Source organism: Schistocerca americana, chromosome 4 (assembly GCF_021461395.2).
Source record: "Schistocerca americana isolate TAMUIC-IGC-003095 chromosome 4, iqSchAmer2.1, whole genome shotgun sequence".
In the NCBI taxonomy this organism is placed as follows: domain Eukaryota; kingdom Metazoa; phylum Arthropoda; class Insecta; order Orthoptera; family Acrididae; genus Schistocerca; species Schistocerca americana.
The window spans coordinates 218,246,278-218,270,049 of record NC_060122.1 but is presented as its reverse complement, the minus strand read 5'-3'; the positions used below and the strand labels follow the sequence as shown (position 1 = coordinate 218,270,049).

General features: G+C 44.7%; 1 protein-coding gene and 1 pseudogene across 2 annotated transcripts in view; both read right to left on the bottom strand.

Annotated features, from left to right (window-relative positions):
• Positions 1 to 23,772, bottom strand: part of LOC124612423 (muscle, skeletal receptor tyrosine protein kinase-like) — a 621,962-nt gene that overhangs the window by 282,142 nt on the left and 316,048 nt on the right. The window lies entirely within an intron of this gene.
• Positions 10,396 to 10,512, bottom strand: LOC124614105 (annotated as a pseudogene).

Sequence of the window (23,772 nt, the reverse complement as noted above, 5' to 3'; positions counted from 1 at the left end):
CGTAGCGGTCGCGCGGTTCCAGACTGTAGCGCCTAGAACCGCTCGGCCACTCTGCCCGGCAATCATTGTTTGGTGTTGAATTTTTTCCGCCTATTTATTGCGATTGCTGTTTCGATATTTTGTCATTGTGAAGCATTGTGGAATTTCAAAGTCGCCTCTACAATGTAAAGTTATGACACACGGGGACATAGCCCTCAACTGTATGAAGTCAAGTTTCTACTCTGTTACTTGTTGGAGCCATTGCTTAATACAAGGTGTACATAAAGTCCAGGACCACTAAATATTGTACCTGTCAGGTTAGCCAAGAGTGCTAATGCGCTGCTTCTTGGACTCGGGTAGGCGTGTCGGCCCCGGATCGAGTCCGCCCGGTGGATTAACGACGAGGGCCGTTGTGCCGACCAGACTGGATGTGGTTTTTAGGCGTTTTTCCACATCCCACTAGGTGAATACTGGGCTGGTCCCCACGTCCGGTCTCAGTTACACGACTCACAGACATTTGAAAGACATTCGCACTATTTCATGATTTACACTAGACGCAGACAGCTGGGGTACACTGATTCCGCCCTGGGGGTACGGGGTGGCGGCAGGAAAGGCATCCGGCCACCCCTTCAAATTAACCTTGCCAACTCCGATTGTAGTCATGCCGACCCTGCGAAAACTGCGGGTCAGAGGCGTAAGCAAAAGAAGAAGAAGAACTAAACACTGTACAGATGTCATACATATTGCATTTTGAAGAGAAACCTTGAAAGTTTCTTATACAAACATTCGATATGCGAACCATGAGTGACCCAGCAGACGTCAATACAGTAATCGAATTCTTGCCATACTCTTTCAAGCATCGCATCGTCGACTGTGGCAGTCGCTTCCCGTATTCTCTCCTGGATCTCTGCCATATCACGTGGTAGAGGCGGTACATACTTTAATGTGTCCCCACAGAAAACGGTCACACGGAGTGGGGTCTGGTGATCGGGGAGGCCATTTGATGAAACAGTTGTCCCCTTCTGTAGCATGGCCGACCCATCGATGCGGCAGCTCCGTGTTCAGCTACACACGAACTTCTCGATGAAAATGGGGTGGAGCGCCATCCTGCTGAAAAATGAACGGAGAGTCCGATTGCATTTGAGCTATCAGGCTTTGCTGCAACATGTCCAAGTAGGAATATCCAGTGACAGTGTTCTCAGCGAGGAAGAATGGCCCATACAGTTTTCGACGTGACAAGGCACAAAAAACATTAACCTGTGGGGAATCACGCTCAAATTCAATGCATTAGTGTGGATGCTTTGTACCCCAGATTTGACAATTATGCCTGTTCACTTTCCCATTAGTGTGAAAAGTGTCTTCGTCGCTAAAAATTAAGCGATCATTCTCATCCTCATTCAATTGTTGCAACTGCGAACAAAACTAAAAACGCTTGTCTTTGTCCTCGTCATTGAACTTCTGCACTAGCTTCAATTTGAATGGTTTCAAGACAGCTTCTGTTGCAGGACTTTCCACAGTGCCATTGTAGCCATTTCGAGTTCACGGGATGCACGACGCACCGATTTCTTTGGACTCCTCATGAATGTCTCTCGTACACGCTCCACATTCGCTTTACTCACATTGGGACGTCCGCTTCTCTTTGGTGGGCACAAGCAAACCGACCTATCGAATTTGTTATGCCAGTGGTAAATGGCCTTCCTTGTTGGCGGCTTCGTACCGTACTTGGTTCTAAACATCCGTTGAACAGCTGTACCACACTTGTTTTTGTCGAATTCCAACACACAGTAAACTCACTCCGCACCTGAACTCGCCATGTTTGCAACTAGCGCTGAATATCGGCAAATTACCAAATTACGCTGTGGCGGTATACACGAAAAAAACTTTCAGGGTTTCTCTTCAAAATGACATATGTATGATATCTGTACAATGTTTGGTTTTTGTCCAGAAAATAATCGAAAGTGTTCCCGGATTTTGTGTGTACCCTGTATTTCTAGCTACTTAGGAAGTATTTCTGTAGTTGATGCGAGAGGAAATATTTCATAAACTGGCTAGACACTGCAATAAGACTTTTTGTCCTAACACTATTTGGATTGTAAGACACTGTTCAAAACTAGCTGTACACGGCAACGTATATCTGTGGCTCAATCTTGGTAGATGGAAGAGAAAGAAAGAGGAAGCATACGTTTCTAAAGTGGATATACGTCCTAATATAATTCTCCTCCCTCCTCCCCTCTTTGTCCATTTCCTCCTTCTTCCCCACCTCTCTCCGTCCACCACTGATAACAATTATTTATTGTAGAAAAACTATAAAAGATAGCAACACATTGTTCATGTCACTGGATAGAGGAAGGTTCAAAGTTTTGACACTGGTGCGTTGATATCCATCTCCTCTCCCCCCTCCACTCTCTATGACGTTGAGCCTTGTTTATTGTTAACACAAATTGAGATTCTATAGCAATATTCCAATCATAAGCCGATTAGCCAGAAATAGAACTTTCCTGTTTCCTGTGAAAACGGTCTGTAAGGGAAAAAAACACCACATTTCGTGTATATAATTTATGTTTACAAATGTGTATAATGACAAAAAACATACACATGTGGGAGAAATAGTTCGTCTAATGGTTTAAATGCACCCCATCGCAATTAAAACTGCCTGTAACAAAGGACACAAAATCGCAAATTTTTACTGCAGAGTCCAGTAAACCAGGGTATTTTCTTTCTCGCAATCAGTTTTAGCAGAAAATCTGTAAATTATTGGCAACTGTCTGGATGTAGCTGTACAGTTGAAACTTAGCATAAGCGTGATTTGAATAAAGATGAATGTAAAATGTCGCTCGCACTTAAATGTAACGTAATGACTTAAAGTTCAGCTCGATCTCCAAGCTCCACGAGTAATAACATTCACCTGAATTTAGTAGTCGAAATGTTTGCGAATGCTGTGTTACATGTTACAGACAGCTACTGCAGAAACCTTTAATAGTGTCGTACGAAAATTCATCTGCACAGTTTGATCAATTTCTCATGGCTCCTGTTTGGTTTTCAGGTAATCACTGCAACCCCATACCATCGACAGGGATATGCAGCGTGGCAACCTCTGGGGAGGGGGTGGGGGGTGGGGCGGCAGCAGCGCGGTGACGAGTGCTGTGTTGCTGGGGCAAAGATCGCTGGCGTGGGCGTGCACGAATAGAGGAGCCACTGGCTGCGCGAAGTTAATGAAGCGCTGGGCTACCAAACTGCCGTGATGAAAACCGGCGAAATCACGTCGTGCCAGCGAGCCCTGAGGACCTTTCACAATTCATCATGTTGCTGGACACGTGTCCTACACATAATGGCATGTTGCTCTCCATTGATAAAGCAAAAACAAGAATTGTCGCTGCTGGTTACTGATCTAAGAGGCTCTGCAACGGCACAGTCGCCATAATGGTTTACGTAGCATAGCCATTTATCAACGTACTATCATCGTGTCTTGCAAAGAAAATTGTTATCGTGACAGCGATTCGATGTCGGACGATTTTTTTCGTTTATTCCATCCTCTGTTGTAAAATTATTCACGTTTCTTCGCATATCGCCAACTTTGAAATCTATTCACTCCCAGGCAGCCTTTGATAGATCCCAACAATCTCATTTCTCCGGGACCTGTGTCTCAGAAACATGCTCGTTTCCAGAATGAGATTTTCACTCTACAGCGGAGTGTGCGCTGATATGAAACTTCCTGGCAGATTAAACCTGTGTGCCGGGCCGAGACTCGAACTCGAGACCTTTGCCTTTCGCGGGCAAGTGCTCTACCAACTTTTTTTCTTTATTTTTTTGTTTTTCTTTTCTTTTTTCTATTTTTTCTTTTTTTTCGGAAATTAGTGTAGAACGGCACATAAAAATCGTGGTAATGACCAGGGTGAAACAGAAGGAAAAAAAAGTGCCAGAGAAGGAAAAGGACCCGAGAGACCTCTGTCGTAACAGTCCGAGCCCTAAACATCTTTTTTTTTCCCTAGAATTGAATTAGAAAATTTGTTGCTTTTTCTGTGTGTTCTGTAAATAAAATGCAGTCTCTGGTTCGTCTTCTCCGGGGCCTAGGTTGTTCGTATTTCTAATCTCTAGGTATTTAGTTCCATTGACAAACTTAAATTTGTATGATTTATCGTGTAACCGACATTTAAAGGAATAGAGAGTTATAACTGAACTTCCGCTACTTCAGCCAGTTTTAACGGAAATCTATTTACCCTACACGTTCCGAACATTATAGGAATGGTATTGAGACTGTGCGCAGCAGATTTACGTCGTTAGTACTGTTAGTGTCACAACTTGCTGTTAGGCGCCGGTATTGGTTGATGTAAGGTTGAAACACAAGCAACAGTGCCGACTCTTGACATCAAGGTGAGCAGGGCTTTACTCGTAAATCTGTTTTAACAAAAAATGGCAACAATGCTGCTCTTCACGAGTGTCGACACAATAAAGGAAAAATGGAGAGGTCATCTTTCCGCTCCGGGGCTGAAGAACATGATTCAGAAGTTCGAATTTACTGGCGGCTTGAGAAATGGGAGAGGCCGACGGCAAATTGCGCCACAAATTGTTAGAAAGTTACTATTGCCATGGATGAGAATGCTGAACGCTATGGAGATCTTCAGGCAATGCACGAGCTGTGTCACAACAGCTGAACATTCCATGGTACACTGTTCGAAAAGTGCTGCGGACAATTGTGAATTGGTATCCGTACAAACTTCCAGGCTATCGTAGATGCAGATGGATGTCACACTGAGCAACGTTTGTTATGTGGAACGTAGACTTGGAACGCGGTTAAGAAATCTTTATATCTCATGTGGAACGTAAAATGTGTGTCTTTTATTTGTTTATACTTTCTCTTCCGTATTTGCTTAAAAAATTTTCCAATAAGTTTCATTGTCCTACAATCGCTCGTTTTTCATGGGGTCCCTCTCACGTTACGAAAGTTTAAACACATTTTATTGGTTAACTCAATAGTCGCTCTTCGTACCACGGAGATATCTTGTCTGATATCTTGTCTACATGATTTTTCAATGTCTTTAGATCTTCTAATGACCTTCACTAGAGGGTAAGTGACAGCATCATCTGTATCCAATCTAAAAGACTTCTCATACTCTCTCCTAAATCGCTTATATAGGTTAGGAACGGCAGAGGGCCTCTAATAGTACCATTTTCTTTCCGAAAGGAAATCACGAACACAGTCGTGCGACTAAGACACTACTCATACGCACGCAATTTGATTAAAAGCCGCTTGCGAAAGTTGGTGTCAAAAACCTTTTGGAAATCTAGAAATATGGAATCAACTTGAAGTCCCCTGTTGATAACACTCATTACCTCGTGCGAGTGAAGTGCCATTTGTATTTCTTAAGAAAAATATTTTCTGCATCTGCGCTGGTTATGTGACAGCAGATAGTTTTCTTAGAAATATTTCATGATTATTGCTCTGCTGCCAACAGATCGTTATATAGACTTGCTTTATTGTGAGACATTATGTCGCAGCTGTTTCTTTCTGCAAGTAATTTGAGACTCGTCATGGGAAAAGCCTATTTACTGGTGTTTCAAACGTTATGAAGTTCTAGAGAAGTAATCAAGAATTTCGACAGTGTAATAACACAGTACCTAGTAAATGATAATGAGCTACTTACTCATGCCAAATAATCGAGCTATGGCGAAGCAACATTCAGTTTCTGCCAATTTACAAGGTATAACAACTAAGTGCTAAGCGTGGAGGTTGTGAATTGACTATTTATGCTTGAAAATTGCGAAGAGGATAGGTAATTTTGCAGGACAGCTGGCAGTTTTAATGAAACAACCTTCTCGTGGTTAGATGACGCTGTCGATGTACCTGTGACTGAAGTGGGTTTAAATTAGGCAGTCAGTGCACTTCACAATATATGAGTCACTGAGAGATAGCAACACACATGTGTGACCAAGAAAGCAGCAGTAAATCAGGAGTCTCAAAACGGAGGAAGCTGCTTTGAATTCAGGTGAGGGAAAAATATTTTATCTGCAAGGCTCCTGCAACGAGAGGATTGTCGGCAATTTCCGCATTTAGCTCAACCAAGTGTATAGAAATAAATAAAATTTTTGAAAGCAGAGAAAGAACACTGCTGCCACATAGTACACTGGTGTGCGAAAAGTAAGGACGAAAGCAACATTCACATGATCTGTTACTAACAAGTAACGTATCTTGATGGAACTTGGACTCTAAACAGAGAGAAATGCTATAGTACAGTAATTGAAATACGCAGAGTGAGAGTACCGCAATTCATGGTGTTCTTCTGGACATTGCATAAAGCGGGTCAGTCCCCTTACTAGCGTACGTAGTCATGACGGACGGCAGTGGATGCTTGCCACGTGCCCCCATGTTGCCCACAAGGCAGGGGAGGAGTTCTTGTGATGGAGTGGTCCAATCCTCCACCAGGGCAGGTCACAATTGCTGGATGGTACTTGGTACATGTGGACGTGCTGCAATACGATCCTCAGAGGAACCCTCCCCTCCCCATCCCCAGCCCAGATGCTCGATGGCGTATTAGTCGGGGGAATGGAGAGGCCAGTCCATTCTCCGAGGAAGCCCTCGTTCCAAGAGTCCTCCACCTGAGCTGTTTAATGCAGTCGCGTAAGGTCATTCGTAGAAATTAAGTAAGAGCTGAATGGACCCTTGAAAAGACGCACGGTTGGAGTAAACTGTAAAAGTAACGTGTACTGGTGAGTGTTCAATGATTTGGAGATCAGTACGGCAGTGCAATATTATACCTTCCCACATTATAGCACGTGGCCCACCAAAACGACCATGTTCGACAATGCTGGACGCACTCTCATATGGCGAATATAACACAGAATGTGAAAGTTATATTCGTCCCTGAGTTTTGCCCACAACTGTGTATTCCACGTGGATTTAAAGGGCTAGGTCCGCCGTTGCATTTTCCATCTCATCAAGCTCGTCAGATGATTTTAGGTCCACAAACAATAGTTATGGTGTCACTCTCTTTGTAATTTTGTGATGAACGTCATAAACATGATGTTGGTGGGTGGACTGAAACATGAAACTTACTGGCAGATTGAAACTGTGTGCCGGACCGAGACTCGAACTCGGGACCTTTGCCTTTCGCGGGCAAGTGCTCTACCATCTGAGCTACCCAAGAACGACTCACGTCCCGTCCACACAGCTTCACTTCTGCCAGTGCCTCGTCTCCTATCTTCCAAACTTTACAGAAGCTCCTGCAGGAGATCTTCTGTAAAGTTTGGAAGGTAGTAGACGAGGTACTGGCAGAAGTGAAACTGTGAGGACGGGGTGTGAGTTGTGCTTGGGTAGTTCAGATGGTAGCCGGCACGGTAGCTCAGCGTGTTCCGTCAGAGGGTTAGCTGTCCTCTGTAATAAAAAAAAAGCCACGAGCAGATGCAACGAACGAAAGCGAACAAAATGAGATTTTTTTTAAAAAAGAAAAAAAATGATAGTAGAGCACTTGCCCGCGAAAGGCAAAGATCCTGAGTTGGAGTCTCGGTCCAGCACACAGTTTTAATCTGCCACGACGTTTCATATCAGCGCACACTCCGCCGCAGAGTGAAAATCTCGTTCATGAATGAAACATATTGTCAAACAAATAAATTTTATCAGCAAATCTGGTGGTAATCAGGACGTTCAAAAACTCTTAGGAGCTATGGGGAACCACTTTCTGAAAACATACTGTAATTTTTTGTTCATCCACAGTTTTTTCAGTTCTGGTTGTGCTTTTTTCACATACCTCGGTTTGGTTTTTCAGTCTAGTTATAGTAGTTAAAAAGTTCTTCACCAGCAACTGTGCCAATTGGAACCTGCCGACTTCCATCCACCAGTTACAGATTTAAAAGAAGTCTCCGTATCAGAAAGAAAAGGACTAAAGTTCATGATCACATACTTCAGCGCCAATGTTCTAAATCATATTCAAAGCTCCTCCGCAGTTGTAAATGGAGTGATGGAGTGCTAGGTCTGGACACGTTAAAATCTGAGTCCCTCGTTGTTGGTTGGTTAGTTGGTTAGAGTTTACGGGATTAAATAGTGAAGTCGTCAATTACTAGTTACGTTTGTAGAATAGCAATTGAGTACGCAATGAAAACTACTCCGCCCTTTGCCTCTCGTTGACATCCATTACCGTTCAAAACAACACAAACACAGTAATAAGCTATGTGACCCAACCTCACTAAAACAACAAAAACACCCTAAGGAATGAACGTCATTTAGTTTACACTTCTGATTACAGAGAACTATGACGAACTTATGAATATGAAAAAGAGTGAAGTAATTGCCTCGAAGGAAATTAAGTGATCTGGGTCGCGAATTATTTCGTAAAATAAAAGCTGAAATATTCTGAACATAGAAAGCATGAGAGCTGTAGGCTGAATTGAAATATAAAAGACTGAGGAACAGTGCCAAGTGTCTGAAATTGATGGAGGGACCATAGTGAGAAAAAAATCCAGTGAGAGATTTATGCTTCAAGGACAAACGCTGTACTTTCACGGAGCTTTTCAAATTAACAAACGCACTGATTCACTTCTTTGGTAGAGGAGCGGTATGAAACAAAAAAGGGAGAAATCGTCGGAAGGACGCTTATCGGTCCAGGAGTATTTACATAATGCCCTCGTGATCACAATTTGAAAACACAGCCGATTCAGCTGTGCTCTAGCCAATAAAAATTATGTAAAAACGTTAACGATGCGAGACTCCAAGAAGGCCGTGTTCATTATAGCGGGACCACAAGAGAAAACATATAATGACTGGGAGCGTCTTGTTAGGGACTAGACTGTACGAGCCGCTCCTTGCTCGCGCTCGTAAAAACAATAAAACTTTAAACCCGACGAAGTTAACGGAGGCGAATGTTATTTAAATTCTTCATCCACTTTCAGAAACACTGTGTGGCAGATTTATTGCATATCCAGCAATTAGTGGATACTTAACATAATGCTATCAACGTGCAATTATGATTTTCAAATACAGCTGTATTTTGTCTACATAGGTCAGTAAATATTTCTGATTTGTCCATGCAATTAGTGACGTATATCATATACTATCACTCGATGAGAAACGATGTTTTATACCGTTCATTCCGAAGGAAATGTTCCAGAGGAAGGAAGGAAGGAAGGAAGGAATGTCTCGATTTTATCGTGATGTATAAGTTCATTAGAGTTGGAGCAGAAGCTCGTATAGCCGGCCGCGGTGGCAGAGCTGTTCTAGTCGTTCAGTCCGGAACCGCGCAGCTGCTACGGTCGCAGGTTCGAATCCTGCCTCGGGCATGGATGTGTGTGATGTCCTTAGGTTAGTTAGGTTTAAGTAGTTCTAAGTTCTAGGGGACTGATGACCTCAGATGTTAAGTCCCATAGAGCCGTTTTTAGAAGCTCGTATAGAGTACCAGTGGGGGATGACTTGCGTCTTATAGCTTTCATAAGTGACATCTTCTCATGCATCTTAAAGGGTTTAGAGAAAGTATGTAGAAACTAGGTCTGGACAGATATACGGAGATTTGAACTGTTTACTACCAGAACGCGAATTGTTGGATAATGTTTCGTTGACTGGTGGTGGTGGTTAGTGTTTAACGTCCCGTCGACAACGAGGTCATTAGAGACGGAGCGCAAGCTCGGGTTAGGGAAGGATTTGGAAGGAAATCGGCCGTGCCCTTTCAAAGGAACCATCTCGACATTCGCCTGAAACGATTTAGGGAAATCACGGAAAACCTAAATCAGGATGGCCGGAGACGGGATTGAACCGTCGTCCTCCCGAATGCGAGTCCAGTGTGCTAACCACTGCGCCACCTCGCTCGGTTTTCGTTGACTGATAACTGGAAAACTGCTAGTATTGTCTTTTTTTATTTTTATTTATTTATATGCGTAATATTACCTGATTACGGATGTCAGATTCTCTCTTACACAGGACCAGGGTATCACACAAACAATTCATTTTTTTACATCATAGATACCTAAGAAATAACAATTTTAATATGAACAATAGTATTAAAATGATTTGAGTTTGTGTGGTGACAATCTGAGTAAATAATAGTGAACGTGAACGAATAAAGCTGCCGCCACTAATAGCGATAATAGTAATGATAATAATAGAGCTACAAAAGTTTCATCAGCTTTGTCCTACCTAGCTCAACTTTGGTTCTTAGATCTCGTACAGCCACCAGATTGCGAAGATATGTCACAACTCGCTGTTCCATATCGTCCTTTCCTATAAGCATAAAAGCACTCCGTCGTCAGGCCACAAGTGGCCCATCGGGACCAGCCGACCGCCGTGACATCCTCAGTGCGGATGCGGATAGGAGGGGCGTGTGGTCAGCACACCGCTCTCCCGGTCGTTATGATGGTTGTCTTTGACCGGAGCCGCTACTATTCGGTCGAGTAGCTCCTCAATTGGCATCACCAGGCTGAGTGCACCCCGAAAAATGGCAACGGCACATGGCGGCTGGATGGTCACCCATCCAAGTGCCGGCCACGCCCGACAGCGCTTAACTTCTGTGATCTCACGGGAACCGGTGTATCCACTGCGGCAAGGCCGTTGCCCCTATAAGCATAAAATCGGGTAATTTAGTGGGCCAGTCGAGGAACGCTAGATATCCTAAGTGATCATCTGACTTGGAAAGTACGCGTGAGGCCATATGAACAAAACTGTTCTCATCTTTGGAAATGGGAAGCTCCGCAGGATAACAGTCATGAAGATGCAGATGAAGGGGCAACAAGTCGTCAATCAGAATAAGGAAAAAAAAAATACTGGTTCCCGTTCATGGTAAGCCGAATGTGTACTCCCAAATAGTGGTAAGTAAAACACCCCAGAAACATCATCACACAGCCACTTGAAACGTTGGTGCATTCGCCGCCTTTAATCACCTAAAAAAGAGACGACATCGTGACTCGTCGGACTCGATTAGCCGGTGTATTAACGTGGACTGTCCAACTTGTCTATAGCAAATAGTACACCACTCGCGGCCATGGGACACAGATTTTGGAAACTGACCACTATCGTCTCGGATCACCAATATCTTGGAGCACCAATATCTCCACTTCTCTTCCTATTCCCGGTTCTTCACAGAGATGTAGTCTGGCACCTAGGTTTTCGACATTCAGACCAGTTTGACCACATTGAAAGTGTTTGTGCCACATAAATACTCTTATGATGGTGCATTGTTGTCGTATATTTCCACCACTTCAGTATGGATTCAGCCGATAAAATTCTCCAGAGTGTTAGCAAAAGCATCCTGGGAAAGGCCCTTGGCAATAGTGGCCGAAACGCCAGAGAATTTTACACAATGACAATGCGGTCACATACCTAGAAGATCTTCATTGACTGTGTCAATGGCCGCGGAAGCCTAGTGTCACTCATCCACACAGCTGCCTTACACTTTCCGTGTTGTTTGACTCACTGAAGCAGTGCAGCTTTATTTGCTGCTGTGACAAAAGGCTTTCCGCGAGGTACCAGACCCAAATACACGCCAGGAAATTGAAATAAGAACACCGTGAATTAATTGTCCCAGGAAGGGGAAACTTTATTGACACATTCCTGGGGTCAGATACATCACATGATCACACTGACAGAACCACAGGCACATAGACACAGGCAACAGAGCATGCACAATGTCGGCACTAGTACAGTGTATATCCACCTTTCGCAGCAATGCAGGCTGCTATTCTCCCATGGAGACGATCGTAGAGATGCTGGATGTAGTCCTGTGGAACGGCTTGCCATGCCATTTCCACCTGGCGCCTCAGTTAGACCAGCGTTCGTGCTGGACGTGCAGACCGCGTGAGACGACGCTTCATCCAGTCCTAAACATGCTCAATGGGGGACAGATCCGGAGATCTTGCTGGCCAGGGTAGTTGACTTACACCTTCTAGAGCACGTTGGGTGGCACGGGATACATGCGGACGTGCATTGTCCTGTTGGAACAGCAAGTTCCCTTGCCGGTCTAGGAATGGTAGAACGATGGGTTCGATGACGGTTTGGATGTACCGTGCACTATTCAGTGTCCCCTCGACGATCACCAGTGGTGTACGGCCAGTGTAGAAGATCGCTCCCCACACCATGATGCCGGGTGTTGGCCCTGTGTGCCTCGGTCGTATGCAGTCCTGATTGTGGTGCTCACCTGCACGGCGCCAAACACGCATACGACCATCATTGGCACCAAGGCAGAAGCGACTCTCATCGCTGAAGACGACACGTCTCCATTCGTCCCTCCATTCACGCCTGTCGCGACACCACTGGAGGCGGGCTGCACGATGTTGGAGCGTGAGCGGAAGACGGCCTAACGGTGTGCGGGACCGTAGCCCAGCTTCATGGAGACGGTTGTGAATGGTCCTCGCCGATACCCCAGGAGCAACAGTGTCCCTAATTTGCTGGGAAGTGGCGGTGCGGTCCCCTACGGCACTGCGTAGGATCCTACGGTCTTGGCGTGCATCCGTGCGTCGCTGCGGTCCGGTCCCAGGTCGACGGGCACGTGCACCTTCCGCCGACCACTGGCGACAACATCGATGTACTGTGGAGACCTCACGCCCCACGTGTTGAGGAATTCGGCGGTACGTCCACCCGGCCTCCCGCATGCCCACTACACGCCCTCGCTCAAAGTCTGTCAACTGCACATACGGTTCACGTCCACGCTGTCTCGGCATGCTACCAGTGTTAAAGACTGCGATGGAGCTCCGTATGCCACGGCAAACTGGCTGACAGTGACGGCGGCGGTGCACAAATGCTGCGCAGCTAGCGCCATTCGACGGCCAACACCGCGGTTCCTGGTGTGTCCGCTGTGCGTGTGATCATTGCTTGTACAGCCCTCTCGCAGTGTCCGGAGCAAGTATGGTGGGTCTGACACACCGGTGTCAATGTGTTCTTTTTTCCATTTCCAGGAGTGTATCGATTGCTTGCAGTTCTTGTCACAACTACATGAATTTGTAGACACCACTCGTTCATATAACTGTTTCGTCTCGATAGGCTATGAATCCAGCACTTTCAATGCGATTGTGCAATCACGTTCGACCTCCTATAGGAATCTCATAGTAATGTGCAGCAGGTGGCGTTAGATGGAAATGTGAGTCGACCGAATGGCCTAGCGAGATAGTTCGCGCAACTGCGATAAAGATTAGCCAGCCGAGCGGTTCTAGGTGCTACAGTCTGGAACCGCGAGACCGCGGGACTTAACATCTGAGATCGTCAGTCCCCTAGACATAGAACTACTTAAACCTAACTAACATAAGGACATCCATGCCCGAGGCAGGATTCGAACCTGCAACCGTAGCAGTCGCGCGGTTTCGAACTGAAGCGCCTAGAACCGCTCGTCCACTGCCGCCGACTAAGAAGCCCCTTACCAAATTGAATTAAAGGAAAAGATAGAACTGATACAAAGATGATACAAAGAAGAGCCTCGTTTTTCGTCAAGGTCCGTTCAGTTAACATTAGAGTTTCTTAAAATACTCCAATGGGTGGCGTGCCTCACGGAAGCTTTATTCATTAAATTTCGAGAGATAATACGAATCAGGCAACAGACTTTTTATCCCAATACACCGCGCGCAGAGCGACCACGCTACTAAAGTATGTACAATTCTGGCTGGTACAATGTACTAGCGACAAAATTTTCTTTTTATGTGTGAATGGAATACGATTCATGGTCAACAACGCTGGCAGATCATGTACCTCCCGCCGCACACTGTATGTGGTTTACGGATCACAGATGTAGGTCGTTCACACTGTTCATTTATGCTAAATAACAGATTTATAATTCTTTTCATAATGCAATTAAGTACAGTGTTTATGATATAGTTCTACGCTGCCAGAAGGGGAGAAGGAAACGAAACATCACTACTGAGGGAGCATGTTGTTGCAGTGGTTACAAAACCGAGTCAAATTTACAAAAAGTTCGGAGTATGAGCCCACTTATGGGTATGCAACTGGACCATTTTTACCCGAAGGCGCGCACTATTGGATTGGGAAAGGTGTCACAAAGCAAACTTACCTACAACTGTTGTAAAGGATGTGTACTGGTTCTGGGATGGAGTCGACGTCCCAGCTAGCCCCATACATGGTCTATAGGGACAGATTTGGGGATCTTGCTGGCCACAGAAGCACCTCAGTATAACGAGACAATTCATAAAGACATGTGGCATGTGTGGATGAACGTTGTCCTGCTCAAAAACAGCAAAAAAATTGTTCAAATGGCTCTGAGCACTATGCGACTCAACTTCTGAGGTCATCAGTCGCCTAGAACTTAGAACTAATTAAACCTAACTAACCTAAGGACATCACACACATCCATACCCGAGGCAGGATTCGAACCTGCGACCGCAGCGGTAGCGCGGTTCCAGACTGTAGCGCCTAGAACCGCTCGGCCACTCCGGCCGGCGGTTAGTTAGGTTTAAGCACGAGGTGCATTCAAGTTCTAAGGCGTCCGATTTTTTTTCTAATTAACTACTCACCCGAAATCGATGAAACTGGCGTTACTTCTCGACGTAATCGCCCTGCAGACGCACACATTTTTCACAACGCTGACGCCATGATTCCATGGCAGCGGCGAAGGCTTCTTTACGAGCCTGTTTTGACCACTGGAAAATCGCTGAGGCAATAGCTGCACGGCTGGTGAATGTGCGGCCATGGAGAGCGTCTTTCATTGTTGGAAAAAGCCAAAAGTCACTAGGAGCTAGGTCAGGTGAGTAGGGAGCATGAGGAATCACTTCAAAGTTGTTATCACGAAGAAACTGTTGCGTAACGTTAGCTCGATGTGCGGGTGCGTTGTCTTGGTGAAACAGCACACGCGCAGCCCTTCCCGGACGTTTTTGTTGCAGTGCAGGAAGGAATTTGTTCTTCAAAACAATTTCGTAGGATGCACCTGTTACCGTAGTGCCCTTTGGAACGCAATGGGTAAGGATTACGCCCTCGCTGTCCCAGAACATGGACACCATCATTTTTTCAGGACCTAAGGGCATCACACACATCCATGCCCGAGGCAGGATTCGAACCTGCGACCGTAGTGGTCACGCTCAAAAACAGCAACGCGTTACTGGCTGATGAGAGAGAACACATGAGTTCGCAGGATGTCCGTGACACTCCATTGTGCAGTCACATTTCTTTCAATCAGTGCCAGCTGTGACCCGACAGCACCCACATCATGTCGCCAGTACTAACACAATGTGCTTCTGTAAGGCATTGGAAAAATTACACCTCTCCAAGTACTGCCGCCGTTCTGCCCGATGGTGGTCACGTAGCGGAACCGCGACACATGGTTGAGGCAATGTGACAGTATTCCTTGATGGTCCATGCTTTCCTCTTGTGACACCACTCCAAATGCAACGGTTTGTGTTGTGTTGTTAACAGCAGCGTATGCATGGGTCGGTAATTCCTTGTTTCGGTTATTGGTGCGGGATGACCACATTCCAGTGCAGTCCAATATCGGCCACTGTCGCATCGGAATACCGCACAAATCTCGATACTGCACAACCGGAGCAGTCTGCGAAATCGAGACCCGCTGTTAGATCCCTTAACATTGTCACTTGCTGTTAACACTCTCTCACACGAGTACGCTGCATCTCCATGTCTTTAACAGTGATCACGCAATATATGACGCTGTTCATACCGCTTACACACCGTACTAGGCCTGATAAAAAAACTAAACATGAACGACACCAATGCACTCTGCTGTCCATTTTACCTGTCACAGAGAATCACAACTCCAATCATTTGCATACCCGCGGGTGGAGTTTGTGTACGAAGTTACAATGTGATTCGAATATGTCTACTTGGTGCTTCACTTGTTTTCTCAAGCAATTTATTTGTTTGTTAGAACTCAATCGCACAGTCTTTCACTAGGTGTCAGGTTAGTCTGCACTGTACATATGCTTCAAATGGTTCAAATGGCTCTGAGCACAATGGGACTTAACTTCTGAGGTCATCAGTCCCCTAGAACTTAGAACTACTTAAACCTAACTAATCTAAGGACAGCACACACATCCATGCCCGAGGCAGAATTCGAATCTGCGATCGTAGCGGTCGCGCGGTTCCAGACCGCTCGGCCACAGTGGCCGGTTGTACATATGCGCCCTTCGTTAGTTGTCTCATGGAACTATTTGGGCGTGAATCAGAAATGTAAAGTGTCATAGCCCCCGTTGTATTGTTTAAGCAGGACAGACCCTAACATGTATCTAGGAATTGACAGCAAGTAGTGTCCCGTAGCTGCTTGATATAACGAAACTCTATTACAGGGATCTTTGGCCGCCCAGGGCGGCCGAGCGGTTCTAGGCGCTACAGTCTGGAACCGCGCGACCGCTACGGTCGCAGGTTCGAATCCTGCCTCGGGCATGGATGTTTGTGATGTCCTTAGGTTAGTTAGGTTTAAGTAGTTCTAAGTTCTAGGGGACTGATGACCTCAGAAGTTAAGTCCCATAGTGCTCAGAGCCATATGAACCATTCTTGATCTTTAGTATACTACAGTACCTATCTTGACTGACAAATTTTGCAGTTCTATTAATTTCTTCAGCTATGTTTTGTCTAAATTTACAAATCTAGTGTTCAATGTATCGTATGGAATCATTTATTTAAACGTCGATCTTTTCCAATTTTTGTGTAATATTTTGAAACTCCATTTCTAACATTGATTTTAAAAATGTTTATTATTCCGTAAATTTCGTCTATTTCATTTTACCGTAATAGGCATAACTAGCATAATCACGCAATACTTGCTCACAATATTTCCTTATAACATTTAATTTCCATTAAATAAAAAACGTCTAGTTTTCCATAAAAACCAATTAATATGTTGTTAATCTCTGTTGATCCATCGGCGATACAGGACATCGGCCGGTCAGGTATTTACCTACGAACAATCAGCAGACACCCGCATATTTTCAGAAGTAGTTATTTACAAGTCCAGTTTTTCGGCATGTCATTAATGCCACCTCCAGGCTCTATGCCCCCATGTAACGGGTTCTCTATACACGAAGTGCATAGAGGCCTAAAGGTGGTTTAAATGAGATGTCGAAGCTGGTCGTGTAAATAAAGTAACTACTTCTGAAAATATACTGCCGTTTTTCTTTCTTTGATGTAGATGTTTATTCGGTAGATGATGAGGTATACTTCGTAAATCTTACAAAAGCTCATCTGAAAAATTATGTTCAATAATAAATAATTATTTTATTTCTATAAATTTTGTTTATCTCAAGAGCCATGCTGGTAACTGTTCACTAACATTTGCGGAAAAATGTATACCAAAATTAATTTAGTTAAATACCGGTCCTGGAATAATAAACCGTAATATACCATTGGACTACGCGCAAAAATGTAGGTAGTCTTCGGTTAGCTTTCGCGTAGGACAGTCTTTGTAGTGCTCTCGGGAATTACACTCATTGTTTCCGAGCGGCGTAGTATGTTTAGTCTGGGTAACGTGAATTATTCAGACTTGTGACTTTCAATGAAAAATATATCTGAAAGGTGATACAGCCCCGTCAGTTTGCGCACGGTGTTATTTATAAAAATTGTGGAAGGCTCTTTTCGGCAAAGTGCGTAAAACAGGGGCATGGAGGTAAATGATTGCTATGTGTGACTGTAAATAAACCATGATGTCTTGAATATGATAATAAGTATCTTCACTCTAATTTAAAACCCTGGATCTGAAAATTATAACCTACACGAAGAGGACGTCATCTGTAGCCACATAAAGCTGGATGAGTCTTAAAAAAAACTAGCCACTCATTGTAAGAACAATTTTAGAACTGTTTTTCTGCACTGCTACTTCTCGTTCTGTTCAACTATGCATTTACACAGCAGATCTTCTTGCTGAAGAAATGCAAATAGGTCAATAACAGTTTACGTAATACGGTCTTTAAAAAAATGGCTCTGAGCACTATGGGACTTAACTTCTGAGGTCATCAGTCCCCAAGAACTTAGAACTGCTTAAACCTAACTAACATAAGGACATCACACACACCCATGCCCGAGGCAGGATTGGAACCTGCGACCGTAGCGGTCGCGCGGTTCCAGACTGGGGCGTCTATAATCTGGTCTTCAATTAGGCTCAAGGAACAGTACTGATGGAATCGTCAATAGGCTTGCCGCAGTGGTAACAACAGTTCCCGACAGATCACAGAAGTTAAGCGCCGTCGGGCTTAGCTAGCACTTGGATGGGTCACGGTCCGGGTCTGCTTAGTGCTGGCAAGCGTGGTGCACTCAGCCCTTGTGAGACCAACTGAGTAGCTACTTGACTGATAAGTAGCGGCACCGGTCACGAAAATTGATAAGTGGTGTGCTGATCACATGCTTCTCCATATCCGCTTACGGTGATGTCTACGGGCTGGGGATGACACGGCAACCGGTCGGTACTTTTGGGACTTCAAGATCTGTTCAGACTCTGTTCGCTGTTGGTTAGTGATGGAATGACCTGTCTCAACAGTAATATTATGGAGCACAGTACGGATACCCCACCTGCCATTTACGGGACCCAGAAGAATGACAAAACTTTTCCCGGTCTTTGCAAAAGGAAGACATGCGCCTTTGATGTGTCGGTGTTACTTATCTTCTGGGAGCCGCTGGAGACAGATACCCTCGTAGAATACGTCAGTACCAAATTTTCGTTTCCTTCGTAAATACGATCACATCAAAAGGACTGTAACAATTATTTTCTTTTGGAATAGATGAATCATCGAGAGAACGAACTGCACACGTCAGCGTCCTTCGGCGAACGTTGCCGGAATGGCAACCGCCGAGTCGCGAGTCCCGAGTCCCACCTCAGAATGGGGCAGCCCTCAGTAGGAGGGGGAATCCTCTTAGCGCACTGCGTTTGAGAGGGAAGGAGTGAGTCGTGGCTGCGGGCTTTGCGCGTCTACAAGTCAGACGCCGGTGCCAGGCGGTAGTCTCGCTTTGCCGTAAGAGAACGGCAGTCGTCCGCCAGCGTCTGAGAACCGAGGCGGTGGAAAAGGTCGAGCCGCTTGCCATCTTTATTTTACCTCTTTGCGCAGTCGGGTATTTCGGTGTATAAAATGAATCGCCAAAGGCCAGGGAAAAAAAAGAAAAACTAGACTCGTTTCGCTTTGCATGCATTACAGAGAAATATGTAGCCTAGTGCTGGAAACATGCAGAGCATCTGCGACAGACAGTTATAGGTCTATATTCTATAGAATTCTGTTACATCGTTCTGTGTCCAGTGCTACCTTAACTTATATTTTAGAATATAGGTTCCGCCTTTTTGCAAACACACTGTATTTTCTTTTTACTCAAAAATGCTTCAGCACCTCTACGCCAAAGTCAGTGGGTTTTTGTTTAACGAAAACTATAAAATATAAAAGCATTTTAGGCTGTAACTGATCTAATAAAGTAAGGCCTAAGCAAAGTATTTTTTTTAGTTCTGTCGTGATTTTAAATTACATGGTTTTGCAGGACCAACTGTGTGATGTCCTGCACTCATAGTTTGTAGTCTGCAAACCAAACGATGTAAATGTGAATTTCATCGGCGAGTTAACACATCCCTTAAAAAAAAAAAAGAGACGTGAGTCTGGCGTGTCAAAATGTTTCGCTCGTATGCACTGATGCGCAAAAGAAACTGGTACAGGCATGCGTATTCAACTACAGAGGTGTGTAAACAGGCAGAACACGGCACTGCGACAACAAGTGTCTGGCGCAGTTGTTAGGTCGGTTACTGCTGCTACAGCGACAGGTTATCAAGATTTAAGTGAGTTTGAACGTGGGATAATAGTCGGCGCACGAGCAATGGGACACAGCATCACCGAGGTGGCGATGAAGTAGGGATTTTCCCATACGGTCATTTCACGAGTGTACCGTGAATATCAGGAATCCGGTAAAACATCAAATCTCCGAAATCGCTGGCGACGAAAAAACGTCCTGCAAGAACGGGACCAACGACGACTGAAGAGAATCGTTCAACGTGACACAAGTGCAACCATTCCGCTGCAGATTTCAATGCTGGACCATCAACAACTGTCAGGGTGCGAATCATTCAACGAAACATCATTTACGTGGGCTTTCGGAGCCGAAGGCCTACCCGTGCACCCTTGATGACCGCACGACACAAAGGTTTACGTCTCGCTTGGACCGTCGACACCTACTGTTGATCGTTGGAAAGGAGCTGCCCGATCGGACAAGTGTAGTTTCAAATTTACGTAAGCATCCTGCCTGATCAGTTACATACATTCATGACCATTGTGCATTCCGAAGGGCCTCGGCAATTCCAGCAGGATAAGGCGACACCCCACACGTTCAGAATTGCTACAGAGTGGCTCCAGGAATCTTCTTCTGAGTTTAAACACTTCCGCTGGCCACGAAACTTCCCAGACATGAACATTACTTAGCCTTGCAACGTGCTATTCAGAGGAGACCTTCCCCCCCCCCCCCCCCCCCCCCATCATACTCTTCATACTCTTACGGATTTATGGATAGCCCTGCAGGATTCATAGTGTCAATTCCCTCCAGCACTACTTCAGACATTAGTCGATTCCACGCCACGTCGTTCTGCGGCTCTTCTGCGCGCTTGAGGGGGTCCTCCACGATCTTAGGCAGCTGTACCAGTTTCAGTATTTTTAAACCTGTTGCTATTGTAGTTGGTTGACGGTTATGGGCTATTAGGTGGTCATCAGATTCGCTATGGGTGCTGTTACTTTTTTAGGACTCCGAGTCGTTTTAAAGTTCCCACGTGTTTGTCCTATGTATACTGACTGACAACTGTTGCATGTGAGTTCATACATTCATGATCTGTTGAATTTACCCTTGGGTGTCCCTCGCTTTCCGAATTTTCCCTGTGACTATATATCTGTATTCTTTTCACACTGATATCTCTGACGGTTCGCATTCGATGTTAGAAGGGTGGCTTCCTTCCTCGGAAATATTTCGCTGTAGTGAATATAACATTTAGTGCTTCCGTAACAATACGAGGGAAGGGGGTGGAAGAGATGGACAAAGAGAGAGGGGAGGAGGAGATGGACGTAAGAGGAGTGGAGGAGGAGATGGTGAGAAATGGAAAGAGCTGATACATGGAGGGGGGCAGCAGATAGAAAGAGGGAGGGGCAGAAGTAGATGGACAGAGAAATGGGCAGGAGCAGATGGACAGGGAGTTGGAGTTGGGGGTGGAGGAAGTGGACAGAGAGAGGGTGTGGTGCAGAAATGCAGAGAGCAGGAGGGGGGAGACTGACACAGAGAGAGGAGGAAGCAGTAGGTGGACTAATGGGTGACTGAAATGACTAGATACCAGGGTAACGCCACATACTCAGCTACTTAGAAAAAAATTGTTACTGATAATGGAGTATTATTAATTATGAATCCCTAACCTAGGAGTTACAGTTACAGAGAGCCCTTGGTTTAATGTCTGGAAATTAACATGGATAGTTACTACAAATTTACTTCACAGACGAACTCAAAACGTTTAGTTCAGATATGAAAATACTGAACAGTTTAACGACGTTGCAATTTTAATAGCCAGCTGTGTTTATCATGTAACAGGGAGCATGGGTAAACTTCCCTTAAAGCAGACTGAATGAGAACAATGAGTAAGACAAAGGAGAATCCAGGCAATAAGAAATAAGTCAGCCTTACACGAATCATCTATCACTTAACAAGCACATTCACATCTCAGTCGTTGAATGCCTAAGAGTTAATGGTGATCTGTCCAGCAATCCCCTTAAGTAATTCAGGACTGGTAGGCTGTGTATGACATGACAAGATATGAGGCATCACCACCACCACCACAACCACCAGCACCATCACCACCAACACTACCATCACAACCACCAGCACCTCCACCAGCAGCACTACCATCACAACCACCATCACAACCACCACCACCACCACCACCACCACCACTACCACCACGCAACTAGCACCTGACCTAAAATTGCATTTTGGGTTTTTAGCAACACTCAAGCATCTGATTATGGTACGCACTTTAAATTTTAGATGCGACCAGAAACGTAAGCGAAAATACGACATGGTAGTGCCAAAAGACATAAGTGAGGTATCGGTGGGGTCAATGGTCCTGTGTTACCCAACGGACTGAAATGTGCCACTGAAATGTAATGTGTTCATCCAGAAATTTGAGTTTGCTGGTTGTCTGCGCTTTATTTTTGGCTATGTCTTTACAACCTTTTCAGTGGCGATCGTGTTCTCCACGGTAATTATTGTAAACGGAGCCATTCTTTGAATTCAAGCTTTAGAGTTGAAACTACTAGATAAAAGTCTTTTAAGCACTGACTGTAATCTTCTTAAATGATTATCGTTAGTTCAAAACCTAGCAACAGCACCACTACCACCACCTATCACCTTGCCCGTTAAAAGCAATACTGTCAAACTACACACCTGTTTTTCAGCCATATGTTGTTTAACAGAAGACAGAACGAGAATCTGAATGAGTACATATGAGAGAGGTAGGAGGAGGATAGTAAAATGGTAAACAGAGCGAGGAAGTTCAGCACTAAAGAGAAACATTAGGATAGACTGAGAAACAGCTGAAATAACCGTAAAGTTTAAGCTCCTGCAAGTAAGGTTGTGCAGAATAATGCAATGTGAAATACAATGAGATGATAAGTATTAATAAGCAAGGCTTGGCAGCAAGATGTGATGAACAGAAGGAGCCAAGTTGAGGTGAGTAAAGAGAAAGCACTTGCAAAATTTGAAAGGTCGCTTCTGAGAAGTTGGAGGCAAAAGGCAAGAAATCATCTAAAAAGTACAGGAGTACTTAGAACGGGAAGAAGGCCTCACACATGGCCAAATGATTAGGCTCATGCTTGGCAGTTCGCTTGTGTACTATCTAAATTGAAAGACTAAGATATTTTGGGCCCCAACACAACCGTTTTCGAAAAAAGTCATCCCTAAAGTCCATGACATATAATCGACTCAAAATTGACAGCATAGGTAGATACTTAATTGAAAACTCAACATTTTACATAATCATGGATGTGGTCTGAAAACGCATAATTTTCGAGACAGCGAGAAAAGGAACTTTCATCATTGTCGCTTGTGTACCCAACTAACTCTGTTAGATGGAAGTGGGGCTAGCCAAGCGACCAATGCATTTGATGGAGGTCCGAAGGACCTGTTTGCTTTCGTGCTTGTGTTTTTGCATATCCTTTCATACATAAGGTTAGTCATTTAACTTACAGTAAAAAAAATGTTTCCGTCACGCACTCCAAATACGGGAAATGGAAAAATTCAGTTCAAAAACCTTTCAAAATCTTACGCTGCTGACAAGAAGTTCTGTTTGGTACTGGAATCCTGTGGTGGACAAACTAATATTGTCGTATACGATGCGACGTTTTATGAATAACGACGATTAACTACCTTGCCCGTTAAAAGCAATACCGTCAAACTACACACCTGTTTTCCAGCCATATGTTGTTTAATTTTATCGCCAAATTAAACACTTTATTTAGAGGCTTGGTAATTGCAAATTGGCACCTGGAAATCCAGCGTGAATTGTACTACCGTGCGGTCGCAGTAACGACCCATAGGAACATTCATTACCAGTTTTCAACATCGATTTCTCAGACTCTGTTATCGTATGCGTAATAAGCATGATAATTCCAGAAAAAGAAATGGGCATTGCGGCGACTACAGCCGTTTGAAATACATGAAATGTATTCACAGTATTTCAGTCTTGAAACATCCCCCAGGCTGTGGCTAAGCCATGTCTCCGCAATATCCTTTCTTCCAGGAATGCTAGTTCTACAGGTTCGCAGGAGAACTTCTGTGAAGTTTGGAAGGTAGGAGGCGAGGTACTGGCAGAAGTAAAGCTGTGAGGACAGCTTCGTGCTTGGGTAGCTCAGTTGGTAGAGCACTTGCCCACGAAAGGC